The sequence below is a fragment of the Rhagoletis zephyria genome, unplaced genomic scaffold, assembly GCF_001687245.7.
Source record: "Rhagoletis zephyria isolate East Lansing unplaced genomic scaffold, Rhagoletis_zephyria_1.1 Rzeph_scaffold_00524, whole genome shotgun sequence".
Classification (NCBI taxonomy): Eukaryota; Metazoa; Arthropoda; class Insecta; order Diptera; family Tephritidae; genus Rhagoletis; species Rhagoletis zephyria.
In genome coordinates this window covers 96867-110078 of record NW_016157608.1, presented here as the reverse complement: position 1 = coordinate 110078, position 13212 = coordinate 96867, and the positions used below count along the sequence as shown (strand labels likewise).

The 13212-nt window shown below is 37.6% G+C and overlaps 1 long non-coding RNA gene across 1 annotated transcript in view; it reads right to left on the bottom strand.

Annotated features, from left to right (window-relative positions):
- The window catches only part of LOC108360140 (uncharacterized), a 23661-nt gene extending 10877 nt beyond the window's left edge, over window positions 1-12784 (bottom strand). The window contains exons 1-3 of the long non-coding RNA XR_001847059.1: window positions 12774-12784; window positions 6997-7001; window positions 1075-1120 (exon numbers count right to left, since the gene is read on the bottom strand). This is a non-coding gene — a long non-coding RNA (uncharacterized LOC108360140). The remainder of the gene's footprint in view (window positions 1-1074; window positions 1121-6996; window positions 7002-12773) is intronic.
- Window positions 12785-13212: the final 428 nt, after the last annotated feature.

Below are 13212 nucleotides of genomic sequence, written 5' to 3'. Positions count from 1 at the left end.
TATTTCCATTGCTGCAGTTTTGTTTCCTTTGTCAGATGTTAAAATTCGAATATTGTCATTTTTCCTCAGAAATTTCCGCGTCCGTTCTACTGTGTCTATAATTTTACACTCTATTGCACTTTGCTTATTTGTTGTTTTGTGGTCTTTTATTAGCAATGATAATATGGTACGCGCCTCTGCTTGTTGCTCTTTGTCGTTAAGAGTTTGTATCAGATCTTCTCCATCCGCGATGTACTGAAAAAGAGGGCATCTCTTGTTCTCAATTGGTAACCCGAACTTTGGACCTTTCGACAGCAATGTTTTCACGTCAGGCGGGAACTCCACTTTCGTTTTATTTACAAACAAATCTTCATTCTTGTTGTTGTCGACAAAGATATTATTTCTTTTGTTCCGCAATTTGTCATATTTTAAATTCTTGTCGCTTTTTCAGTGTTGTTGTAAGCTTATCTGCGACGTTTTGCTCACTCTCCATGAGTTCTTTTAAGTCATCTGCGCTCAGATGTTTCTTTAGTTTTGTTGCTATTTCTTCTACCTTCTGTTTTTGTTTTCTTAATAAGTTATGTTTATGTTTGATCAGTAGACTTGCCCCCTTATTCTAGAACCCGAATTTTCGTAATTCGTAATTCGTAGCTACGCTACGAAAAACGAAAAATTCACATGCTGCAACCCTTGCGGAAACATGTGCAGCATTGCCAGCTGTCAGTTGTTGTTCGAAGACAGCTGAACAAAGGAAAACAAAGTGGAAAGGAGTTAAAAAAACACTCATGAGACGCTTATTTATAGTAAAATTGTTTGATTTTACATATTTTGGAGGAAACTATAGATTCTATTACATTTGCAATTATAACAGCGAAAGGACGCGCTATGGGAATGATTTCACAAAGATATGCGCATCTATGTCAGCTTCTGGTTGAATTGTTGAATCACAAGCCAAAACTCCTATGCCTGAAGAACTGGTTCTCAATCCAGTTAATGCAATAACAGCTTCTTTCAAGCCATTGAAAACACAAACTTTGTTAGGTCCACCACCTTTTGCGCTTGATTCTGCCTTCGGTCGCGCTTAGGGGTTATAACCCTTACTAAGTAGAATTCGCCTTTCTGTGTTGCCGGAGATGAGGGGCTTCCGCATGTCAAAGCTATACAACACTTCTCGTGCATATCACTCCGGCTACGCCATCCACAGTATTTTTGCGCAGAGCCCACATCGAAATTTGCAAAAGTGCAGAATTTATTAATAAGCTAGTGGTCGGAAATTTTAAAATTTACTTTCAATAAAAGTTGAATGCTTTGGTTACACGTGTATGTTCAAGTATTTGGATTCGTTTTATGCCTTTGGACACAACAACCGAAAATCATTGTCAAATAACTAAACCGGACCCAAGTTTCTCGATAAGGGGCATCAAAGATTCTTTTTTGCTTTTTTATATAAAGTTGTGGATAAAAATATACGTATATGCGAAAGGCAAATTTATCTGTTTAAATGTAGAACACTAATATTTCCTGCAAACACACATCGATTTACATCTTTTATCTCGCCTCCGACACAGAATTTTTTTCGTACAAAATTACGCAAAAAAGCTTACTCGTTCGTTTTGTTACGATGGGGGCGATCGCCCCCAGAGCTCAAAAAAGCAAAAATTCGCATAAAATATATTACCTTAAACGTGAAATTTGAAAAAAATTTAAGTTTTTTTTTTTAAATATTTTTATTGAGCTTTGTACCACGATTGTTTATTAGGAAAATTTGAAAAAGCAACAAAGTCTAAGCGGTAGCAGGTGCTGAAGTCTAGAAAAAGAAGTCTGATGAGGAGATGTGGTGATCTCCGAAATAGTGCTATAACTTCTACCGCTTAGACTTTGTTGCTTTTTCAATTTTTCCTAATAAACAATCGTGGTACAAAGCTCAATAAAAATATTAAAAATAAAATGTTAACAAGCCACAATAACATTGACAAATTAAGTTTTTTTATTTTAATCTACAATCGTAAAATTTTTAGGTTTGCACAAGATCATTTATTGAATAAGATATCGTCTAAAACTCTTCGTCAACGTGAAAAATTAAAACAACGGGTATTNTTGCACAAGATCATTTATTGAATAAGATATCGTCTAAAACTCTTCGTCAACGTGAAAAATTAAAACAACGGGTATTTAGATACTATGAATGTATGTATGTATGTCAAATCGAACTTTCTGATACTACTTTTTGTCTATTTCCGCGGTGCGCGTATCTAGGAAATTTCACTTTCGACTGTGTAACCAGACATTTGTTTGCGCATATCAATATTAATGACTTGAAAAATATAATAAAAATTAAAAAGTTTTAAATTAAAAGTTTACTTCTCCAAGCACCTTCGCTTGAATCGTGCTAGCGAAGCAGTCAATGGCACTGTGAATATTCTTCGAAATTATAGAGAAAATGCTGATATATTTTCAAAAGTTCCCTATATCGCTAAGGAATTGGATTTTGACATTGTCCTTCCTCGGAGAGCGAATAGACAAAATTTTCGGGCTAATTATCGTGCGTCTAATGCTAAAGATTATTATCGAAAGGCAATATTTATACCGCTATTGGATAATATTTTGCTCGATCTCCGTGAAAGATCGCCGAAAGAGACATTAAACATTTTTGATTTGAACTTATTACTTCCATCTAAAATTGGAGAATATAATACGCCTGACGAAAAAATAATGCTATCGAACGCGTAAAACCGCCTGGAAAACGATATAAACTTTTCTTAGAAAAAGGCGGTATCAATTTGGAAGGAGAGTATAAAGTGTGGTTGGAACGATGGACAAATAAGGAAAGCGAAAAGTCATTTCCAAAATCAGCAGCAGAACTTCTTGGTAAATGCGACGAATATGCTTTTCTATTGATTAACAAACTACGCATTCTGGTCACACCTTCAGCTAGTAACGCTACTTCCGAAAGAAGTTTTTCAACCCTTCGCCGGTTAAAAACATGGTTGCGTAGTACCATGAATGAAGAAAGTCTGATGGGTCTAGCACTTTTACGCGTACACTTATATATTGAAATTGACACTGAAGGGATAATAGAAAGATTCGCAAAATGAAAGCGCAAAACTTAATTTGCAATTTAAATTATTACAATAAAAATTCTGAATAAGTTGTTAAGTTACTTAATTACATCCTTCATTTTACCAACATTGTAAGCAAGAAATAAGTATTTATATGTATATATTGCATTATTACACCCAAGGTATAACTTAACATCTTGTTTTTTCTTTTAAATAGTACATGCAATTGTTTTATTAGACCTTGCACCAAATTCACAAAATGAAAAGTAATATTATATCACAATACACTTTATTTCAAACTTCATAAAAAATACTCGAACCCATGATACAAAAAAGAAGGTAGTTTCATTGTCACTTTTCAGACGCCATATTAACTACCTGACAATTAAGCAGATTGTGACTTTTCGTGCTGCCATGCCTAGTCCTCAACAATCATTTATTTATTGTAAAAAAATATATATTTACAAAATTAAAAGGAAATTTGTCTTCGATATGTGCAATAAGGAAAATTGAAATTCATGATATGATAAATATTATAGTTCTGGACGATAGGAGGTACTCCCGATTTAACTGGTACTCATCAGAGTCTGGAAGTAAGTAGTGCGTTAAGTGCAGCTTGGCCGTCACGTAAACTCCTTCCGCTCCGCTATTTTCCACCACGTAGTCCATATCCTACGACGATAGGAGGTACTCCCGATTTAACTGATACTCATCAGAGTCTGGAAGTAAGTAGTGCGTTAAGTGCAGCTTGGCCGTCACGTAAACTCCTTCCGCTCCGCTATTTTCCACCACGTAGTCCATATCCTTGAGGACTGCAAATACCTCAGGCTGGAAGACCGAAGCATACTTGCCAAGAGAAAAGTTAATCTTATCCCCATTAACTCCGATAAAGACCTCAGATCCTGGCCCAGTGTCAGTTTTGGAGCCATAAGTGAATATTCGATTATGTGTGAGTCCGGGCTCAGTGCTGGTATTAAACCTGCATTCGGCCTCAGGAAACTCAACACTATAGAATCTCTTCAACAAAGGTAAAGGTGGCGTACTATCCTGTCGCATTGAAAAGTCACAAGTGCTCACTTCTCTGCCACTAGCAATTTCCGCCTGGTCCCACTCAGTGTTATACCAGCATCCCTTTCTTTTTAGTCTGCAGGTGGTCTTTAAGGCTTCCCCACGTATGAAGTACAAAGTCACGGAAAGTGCAGCAGTTCATTAAGAGCAACGCCACGCAGAGAAATCTTTCGTACCGCACACGGCAGTAGTTCTTTGAAGTTTTGCAAGCAGACTTCCCACTGACGCATAGCTAATTATGGGTCTGATCATATAGGTATAAATCCAGAGGATTCCCTTGGTGGCACACTCCACGTTTTACCAAAGACCAGTTTACATTGCCAAAATGCCGCCCATTCTATAGAGGTTTTGTGTTAGATTTCCACGGGTTTGCCAATTAACTGTCAACCTGTGCGGACGTGTTTTTTTAATCGCTCCGCCGAGAAATTAATAATAATTCACGTAAAGCAAAGAAAAAAACAGAACCAACGCGAAAAGACAATACTAGCCATAAATAAGCTTCTGCTTATTTGCCTATAATCATAAATAACTTATTCAGAATTTTCGCAATGCCGCGAGAAATTCAAATAAATGTGCCAACATACAATAAAATAAAAGCAGCTCCGGCCCCACCGCGCTTAGCGAATAGTAGTGAAACAAGCACGAAGTGCAGTGAAATAAACCTAGCCGTAACAGAAGCTGACCAAAAGCATTCAGCTGATCGACGAAATGCTTACTTTTCGTTCGTTTCCCCCACAAACAATGCTGATCGCGATAAATCGCTCTCTCCCTCCCCCCAAACACCTTGGCATGCACAGTCGCCAATGTCTCTGGTAGACCAAGTTGTTCTAACGCAACAACAAAGCACTAGCTTAGCAACAAGCACAGTAACAACAGTGAGCGCAGCCCTCACAACAACGACTACAACCACGACTTCAGCAATGACAGCGGTTTCACAACGCAGTTCACCCACATCTGCACAAACGGCAATTTCGGCACCAGCCGAAGCCAAGCAACGCAGCTCAGCGCAAGTTGACCTACTTAATCCAACAACCCGTACATTGACTCAAACGGGTATTGATAGGTATATACAAGTCAAACGAAAATTAAGCCCACAGCAGCAAAAAATTGCAAACCCATCAAAAATTGCAAAAACGAAAACCACTGACATTAACCCTCTACTGGGAAATAAGTTTGCGATTCTGGACAAAGAATCTGACAAAGAGCCGAATGAAGTTTCTAAAGCCAAACCCACACCGCCCCCAATTTATTTACGAGAGCAACACTGTAGTGAGCTCGTGAATAAATTAACTCAGCTTATTGGAGACAATACGTTCCACGTAACGTCAGTTACCAAGGGCAGTATTAAAGAGACCAAACTTCAGATTCTAACTGAAGAAAATTACCAGTTGGTAACCAAACATCTTAATGAAGATAAGACAAACTTCTATACGTACCAGCTCAGAAGCAGCAAAGGACTGCACGTAGTAATAAGAGGTATAGAATCAAGTGTACCCATTGGTGATATTGCTCATGCTCTAGAGAAGGCAGGATTTTCTGTTAAAAATGTTGTCAATATTATCAACAGAGCAAAAATCGCTCAGCCTATGTTTAAGGTAGAACTTAAGCCAGAAACAAAGCCAATGAATAAAAACGCAGTGCACCCAATCTACAATCTACGATACCTTCTACACCGAAGAATAACAGTGGAAGAGCCGCACAAGCGAAACTGTCCCGTACAGTGCACAAATTGTCAAGAATTTGGGCACACCAGAACATACTGTACCTTTCGCCCAGTGTGTGTTGCCTGTGGCGATCTTCACGCTTCCGCTTCTTACAAGGCTATCAAAGATGATGTGGCTGTAAAGAAATGCAGTAATTGCGGAGGGGATGCCCTGTATACAAAGACTTAAAGTCTCGTATGAATCAGCGCAACACAGCCGTACGCTCTTCCACCACCCCAATTACCTCTTATACATACCAACACCTCACACCATCAACCACTACAGCAGGAGCCTTTTTTGCCAATGCGCAGCGAGTTCCCAACGTTTCTTTTGCCGACGCATTAAAACTACAAACGCAGCCAAGCACGGCGAAATCAAACTCCAATCAAGAAACATTTGCAAATATTCAAAGGAATAATACTGAGCAAATGCAGCGGAACCCCCCTACTTGTACTTGGCATAGAAGGAATGATTTTGAATCTTACTCATTGTATGACTCAATTCATGTCTACTATGCAAAATATGATTCAAGACCTCATAAAGGCTCAAAACCAATTGTTGCAAATTTTAGTGAATAAAAAATGAGTGAATTGAAAATTTGCATATGGAATGCTAACGGTGACACCAGCGTAGATTAGAACTCAGTCAATTTCTCACTGAATACAACATAGATGTTATGCTACTGTCCGAGGCACATTTAACAAATAAATATAATTTCTCCATACCTGGATACAAATTCTATGCCACAAATCACCCAGATGGTAAAGCTCATGGAGGCACAGCGGTGCTGATTAGAAATCGTCTAAAGCACAATATTCTAGAGTCAAAAGCAACAGCCTGTCTGCAAGCAACTACCATATGCTTACGAAACCGCGACCGAGACTTGAATCTATCGACTATTTATTCAATTTCTGAAAATTACTTTAAAGATTTCTTTGATAGCCTGGGTAATAGATTCCTTGCAGGAGGCGACTTCAACGCAAAGCATACGTACTGGGGATCACGCCTTATTAACCTAAAAGGGCGGCAGCTATACAATACCATTATAAACAGGCACAATAGACTAGAGGTCACATCTCCTGGTAAACCTACTTACTGGCCCACCGATATACAGAAGATACCAGACCTAATAGATTTTGCAATTACAAGAAACATATACAAAAATAACATAACATCAGAAACTCTACCTGAACTATCATCCGATCACTCTCCTAAATTAATAAAACTATATGAACAGACCCAAAATATCGAAATTGTGTCTCGTCTAACTTCAAATAAAACCAACTGGATAAAAATATGAAAAGTACATCAGTAGTCACCTTAAATTAAACGCTGCACTTAACTGCGAACGTGATATAGACTCCCTTGTTGAACATTTCAAAGAAACCTTTGCTTCAGCCGCTGGCCTGGCAACACCAAATCAAGTCCAAGTACCACCTACGCATACATCAGTTACAAATACCGAAATAGAAAAACTTGTGGCAGAAAAGCGGCGCCTAAGAAGACAGTGGCAGAGCCATCGCTCACCAACCTCACAGATACTGTATAAAGCTGCGGGTAGAAAACTGAAACAAGCACTCCAACGTGCAGAGGATCGTAACTTGCAAAGGTACATTAAGAAGCTTTCCCCGAATTCTACTGAAGGATACTCTCTATGGAAATCGCTAAAATACTTCAAACCACCAGTGGCTACAGAAATGCCAATTACGAACCAAAGTGGAACCTGGGCTCGTAGTGAGAAGGAGAGAGCCGAGTGTTTTTCACACCATTTAAAGAATGTATTTCATCCAAACTGTCCAACGAACAACTTCAGGCTGCCCCGGCTAACCAAAAATACAAATGAGCTATACACACCTAGCAAGACGAACTCTTTAGAAGTAAAAGCTATAGTAAAGCAGCTTAATCCAAAGAAATCGCCGGGTGCTGATTTTATAACTCCGAAAAGGCTAATAGAGGTATCGAATGTTGCACTAGCAATTATTATGGAAAAGGTCGAAGATAATCATGATAGCCAAACCTGGAAAAGACGCAACACAGCCGTCCTCATACAGACCAATAAGCTTACTGCCCTGTCTTTCCAAAGTATTCGAAAAAGTACTCCTATCAAAGATATCTCCCTTTCTCCATGAACGCAATTTAATACCAACACACCAATTTGGCTTCCGAGAAAAACATGGTACAATTGAACAAGTTAATCGAATTACAAATGAAATCAGAAGGGCATTTGAGCTCAGAGAGTACTGCTCTGCAATTTTTCTCGATGTGGCACAAGCATTCGACAAAGTGTGGCACGACGGTCTTATATATAAAATTAAAAAATTGTTGCCGCCGGAATTCCACAAAATATTTGAATCATACATAACTAACAGAAAATTTGCTGTTAAAGTATCTAATTTCACTTCAGAAGACATGTCGATAACGGCTGGCGTTCCTCAAGGTAGTGTACTCGGGCCTATGCTGTACATCATCTACACTTCAGATATTCCAACTAGCAAGAATATACTCACATCCACCTTCGCTCATGATACCGCCTTAGTAAGTCGTAATAAATGTCCCAACAGAGCTTCAAGAGTACTAGAGGAACATTTACTACGCATAGAAGAATGGCTGGCAAACTGGCGCATAAAAGTCAACGAACAGAAGAGTAAACATAAAACATTTTCACTCAGACCGCAAGTATGCCCCCAATCAAATTAAATAATGTCCATATTCCACAAGCCAATGAGGTGACATATCTAGGAATAAACTTGGATAGGAGACTAACTTGGCGCAAACACATATCAACCAAGACTACACAAATGAAGCTAAAGTCAGCTAGCGTCAACTGGATTATAAACAGTAAATCAAAACTGAAACTAGATTATAAAGTGCTTGTATATAATACAGTCATTAAGCCTATATGGATGTATGATATTCAACTGTGGGGTACGACCTGTGCAACCAACATTGACAGGATCCAAATATTCCAATCTAAAACGCTAAGAGCCTTAACGGGAGCACCGTGGTATGTCCGCAATGAAAATATACATAGAGACCTTGGTATACCGATGGTTAAATCTGTAATCGACAGCAGCAGAGAAAAGTACAAAATAAAACAACGTAACCACCCAAATCCACTGGCAAGTGGCCTGTGCAACACAACAAATATAACACGCCTGCGAAGAAGAGATCTACCAGCCTTTCATTGAGCGACGTTAAACCTACAGGGCTCAACCGCAGGGTTTGAGCTACATTATTGTAAAATTAGACGTAAGATTTTTAAACTTGTTGTTAGGCTTAATAGATGTAAAATAAGCAGATCCAACAAATAAATGCAAGTATAATTAAAAAATAAAAATAAAAAAAAGATTTCCACGATAGTTTTGTATCCAGAGTTACTTATAGATACTTCACTTCCGGATAATTCTAAATTGTGACTCCTTTCATTGTGAGGGCAATGAGACCATTCAACCTTCTCCGAATCCTGTTTTCGGACTATGCTTTAATGACGAAATATCTAACAATATATCTTCTTCGGACTATTTAACAAAAAAAAAGTTTTGTTATGTAAATTTATTTATTTTGTTTAAAATAAAATGAAAACAGCTTTTTAACAAATAAATGTTTCAAAACTAGATTTTGTTTTATTTCTTCATCTCTGCACATCGATATTATTCAAAGGATTTTTTTAAACGCTTGAGAAAAACGTTCAAATTTGACTATCGAACACAACAACTTACTATTTTTTATATGTAAATTTTACTCCCAAATATTTAAAAGAAAATCTCCTCTATCAAAAAACTTCAATGTGGCAATTCTATGCCTACTGTTTACATCTGGATAAATGTAAAAAATCTGCTTTATAATCAAAAAATAGTAGTAGTAATGAAACTACCTTCTTTTTTGTATCATGCTCGAATCTATATTTGCATTTAAAATAAATTAGGGTTGGAAGCCTGTAATTTAACGTTATTTGACAAGTTGATCCCAATCGCTACTACGCTACTACGGACCAGTACCATAGGATACTGCACTTCTGCCTTGCCTATATAAGTAAAAAACTACACTAACAAATTATACGCACAAAGACAGAATGAATTACAACAAACACATCAGTTTGACGTTATGCTTTCCGCGGCGAAAAATTCAGCTGGCTTCAATTTTCGACGTAACTTTACTTGAAAATTTGCTTAAATCTTAACTTTTTTTAACTCGGTCAAAGTCCGTTATAGTTATTTTACTAAACTTTTGCACGTGACTATTTTAAAAAATAACCTTCACTATAAAAAAGTAGTTACGTTCAAAATTTTGGCCCTTATTATGAGTTGCATTCGATTTTCGCTGGTTATTGAAGATCGAAAGTGAAATTCGTATTATGAGCTATACAAGCGTGTTGTTGTTGTTGTTGTAGCGGCTACAACAACCCCGCCCAGCTCGGTTAATATCTCAGTCGTTGTCGTCAAGTTCCACTAACGACAGCCCTAAGAAGCGTGCAGCCTCAATTGGGTCGGTCCACAGGGACAAAGGCGTTAGGGTTGTCGGTTTTCCGGGCATGCGAAGAGATGTTTTGAGCCGTGAGGGGTCTTTCCGCATTCCGGACACTCATTCGGCACATTTCCGTTTAGTCTCCTCAGGTATGAGTTTAACCTGCTGCAGTAGCCAGAGCGAAGGGGGGCTATTGTGGTTCTTGACTCCCGAGGCAGATGAAGCTGCGTCTCGTCAATGTCCGGTGGTTGTGTGCCTAGAACGGCATTCACAGAATAGTCGTTGGCTATCGAATTTTCTGTCGAACAGAATATTGCTTTCGTTGGTGTAGCGAAGTGTTGGAAATTCGTGAAAAATTTATGATTTTGCATTTGCTTTCTCGCTCTCTCAATTTCCTCACACACATTGCTTATCAAAAATCATAAATATTGAAAGTCATTAGGAGTGTTCGTTATGCAACTGCCAGTAAGAATTAGCCATTAACAAAATTCAGAGAATAAGGTACCTTACTCTCCTAAAGAGAGAAACTTACTAAGTTTTGCGCGAACAGGAATTAGCAAACATTTGCAAGCTTCACTGCCAGCTGGCGTCCACGGTTGCATTTCGAGCATAATAATTTGTTTTTTAATTATTTCAGGTAGAAACCAAAACAGGATCTATACGTATATTTCTTCTTATTCTGACCTTCTTCAACATATGCTTCAATTCCCTTGTGGAAGTCACTGTCGGATTTCCTGTATCGACAGTGGTGTCGAGTGCGTTCCAATTACGAATACAGCTGTTTCAGCCGAGTACCTTTCAAATGTTTGGAATTAATTAAATTAATGGAATAAACGAATATTTACCTACTTCTTTCATTAGTAAATCGCAACAAGATTATTCACTTTTAAATTTAACGAACTTGTTGATTCAAATTAATGTTGATAAAAAAGCAAACCGTGTGCCACAATTCTGCTTGCAAATTCTTACTGGCCAAAATTTTTCCAGCACGAATTTGCAACTTCCCCTCCAAATGAAATGTCAAAATTGTGCTCTCTCCTTGCAAGTTGTACTGGGTTTTTGGCTAAACGAACACGATTTGGTAACAATTGGTACTAACTTGTACACATTTTGTGCATAGCGAACACTCCTATTAGGTAGGCTGCATTCAATTTGAGAAGCGATTTCATTATCAACATGCCATCTTCAAGAAAACAATGTACTTCTGAAGACCATTTTCCATTGTAGATTACCAATTAAGCATGCATAAGCTTAGTATTTTTTTGTTTTCACAAAATTCGCACCACAATGCTGATAAGCTGATCAAAATTTAAAGCAAAATTGAAACTCAACTGAAAGGGAAAAATTGAAAGCAAGTTGCCCATTCAAATAATAAATAAGAGTGTGTTAGTGAAAATGTGTGAATGTATTGAAAATTGAAAGGGGAAAATTGCATGTGTAACGTCCCGGTTACGCTCACGTCACACAATCAGTTTTGCCTTTCAATTTCCTCACACACATTGCTTGTCAAAAATCATAAAAATTTAAAGCCATTACGTAGGCTGCATTCAATTTGAGAAGCAATTTCTTTATCAATATGCCGGTTTCACGAAAACTAGGGTTTCCAGACGTACTGCTTTTGGGAGTAAACGTACTCCTTTTTATTGCAATGTACTCCCTTGTACTCCCAAAAAGAAATATCTGGAAATGTACTCCTTTATTAGCTTTGTACTTCTTTTGTACTCCTTTTTCCAGCTGTTAATATTTTATCAAATAATATAATAATAACTAGCTTATACCCGCGGGTTTCACCCTGCGCTTTTATGCAAATAGGAAAAATAATTTAATGATGTTAGATTTTATTTCTGTGCCCATTTCGTTATAGCTCGTTATTTTCGAAGCAAGTTAAGGTATTTAGGCCGTTTAAAACTATGAAATTATAAAATACTCTCTCTCTAAGTTTACCTTAAAAGGTTTCCAGGTATACGACGCGTGAACGTGAAACCTTCTTGGAGGTGCCACGGCGAGTTCTAATATTTCCAACTCAAATTTAGTAACCTGGCCTTGATAAAATACCACTTCTCATTACTGTAGCAAATGCCCCAAGAGAGCTTTAGACTATAGGTCGAACCCGGCTCTCCCTTTTCCATTTAATGAAATTTATTCTGTCTTCCACAAACACTTCCAGGAATATGTGGCAAGAAAAAGTCAATTTGTACAGGAAGTGCCACGCCCATTTTTCTTATAACCCTAATCTTCTTCCATGAATTTAGAATTGATTTTACATACCCCAGTACCAAGTCCCAGTACTCTACCATGAACATCTCTGGAGATATGCAGTATAAAACAGTAAATTTGTACGGGAGGTACCATGTCCCCTTTTCGATTAACACAAATTCTTCTCTATGAGTATGGAATTAATTTTGTGTACACATCTCGGTGCCAAGTTCCAGTCCTCTGCAATAAACACCACCAGAGATATGCAGCATAGAAAAATCAATTTGCATGGGAGTTGCCACACCACCTTTTCCAATAACTCTAATTTTTCTCCATGAGTATGGTATTAGTTTCACATACATACATGCATACATATGTATTTCCATACCAAGCTTGAGTGCTTTACCCCAAACATTTGAAGAGATATGCAATATGAAACTTTCAGTCAGTATGGGAGGTGCTACGCCTCTTTTCCAAAAACGTCCATTTTTCTCCGTGAATATGAACATGATTTCACACAGTCTTGGCAAACTGTTAATCTGATTAACGATTAAAAATTAACGATTAAAATGTTAATCGCCTTTGACGATTAAAATTAATTAGTCGTAATCAACTGTACGATTAATGATAACATTTTTTTAATCGTTTAATTAATTTAAAACATTAATCGTTAATCCAATTAAAAATAAAATCTGATTAATTTGTCTAGTTTGTCCGAGTTTGAAACCAAGTTGCAGTTATAG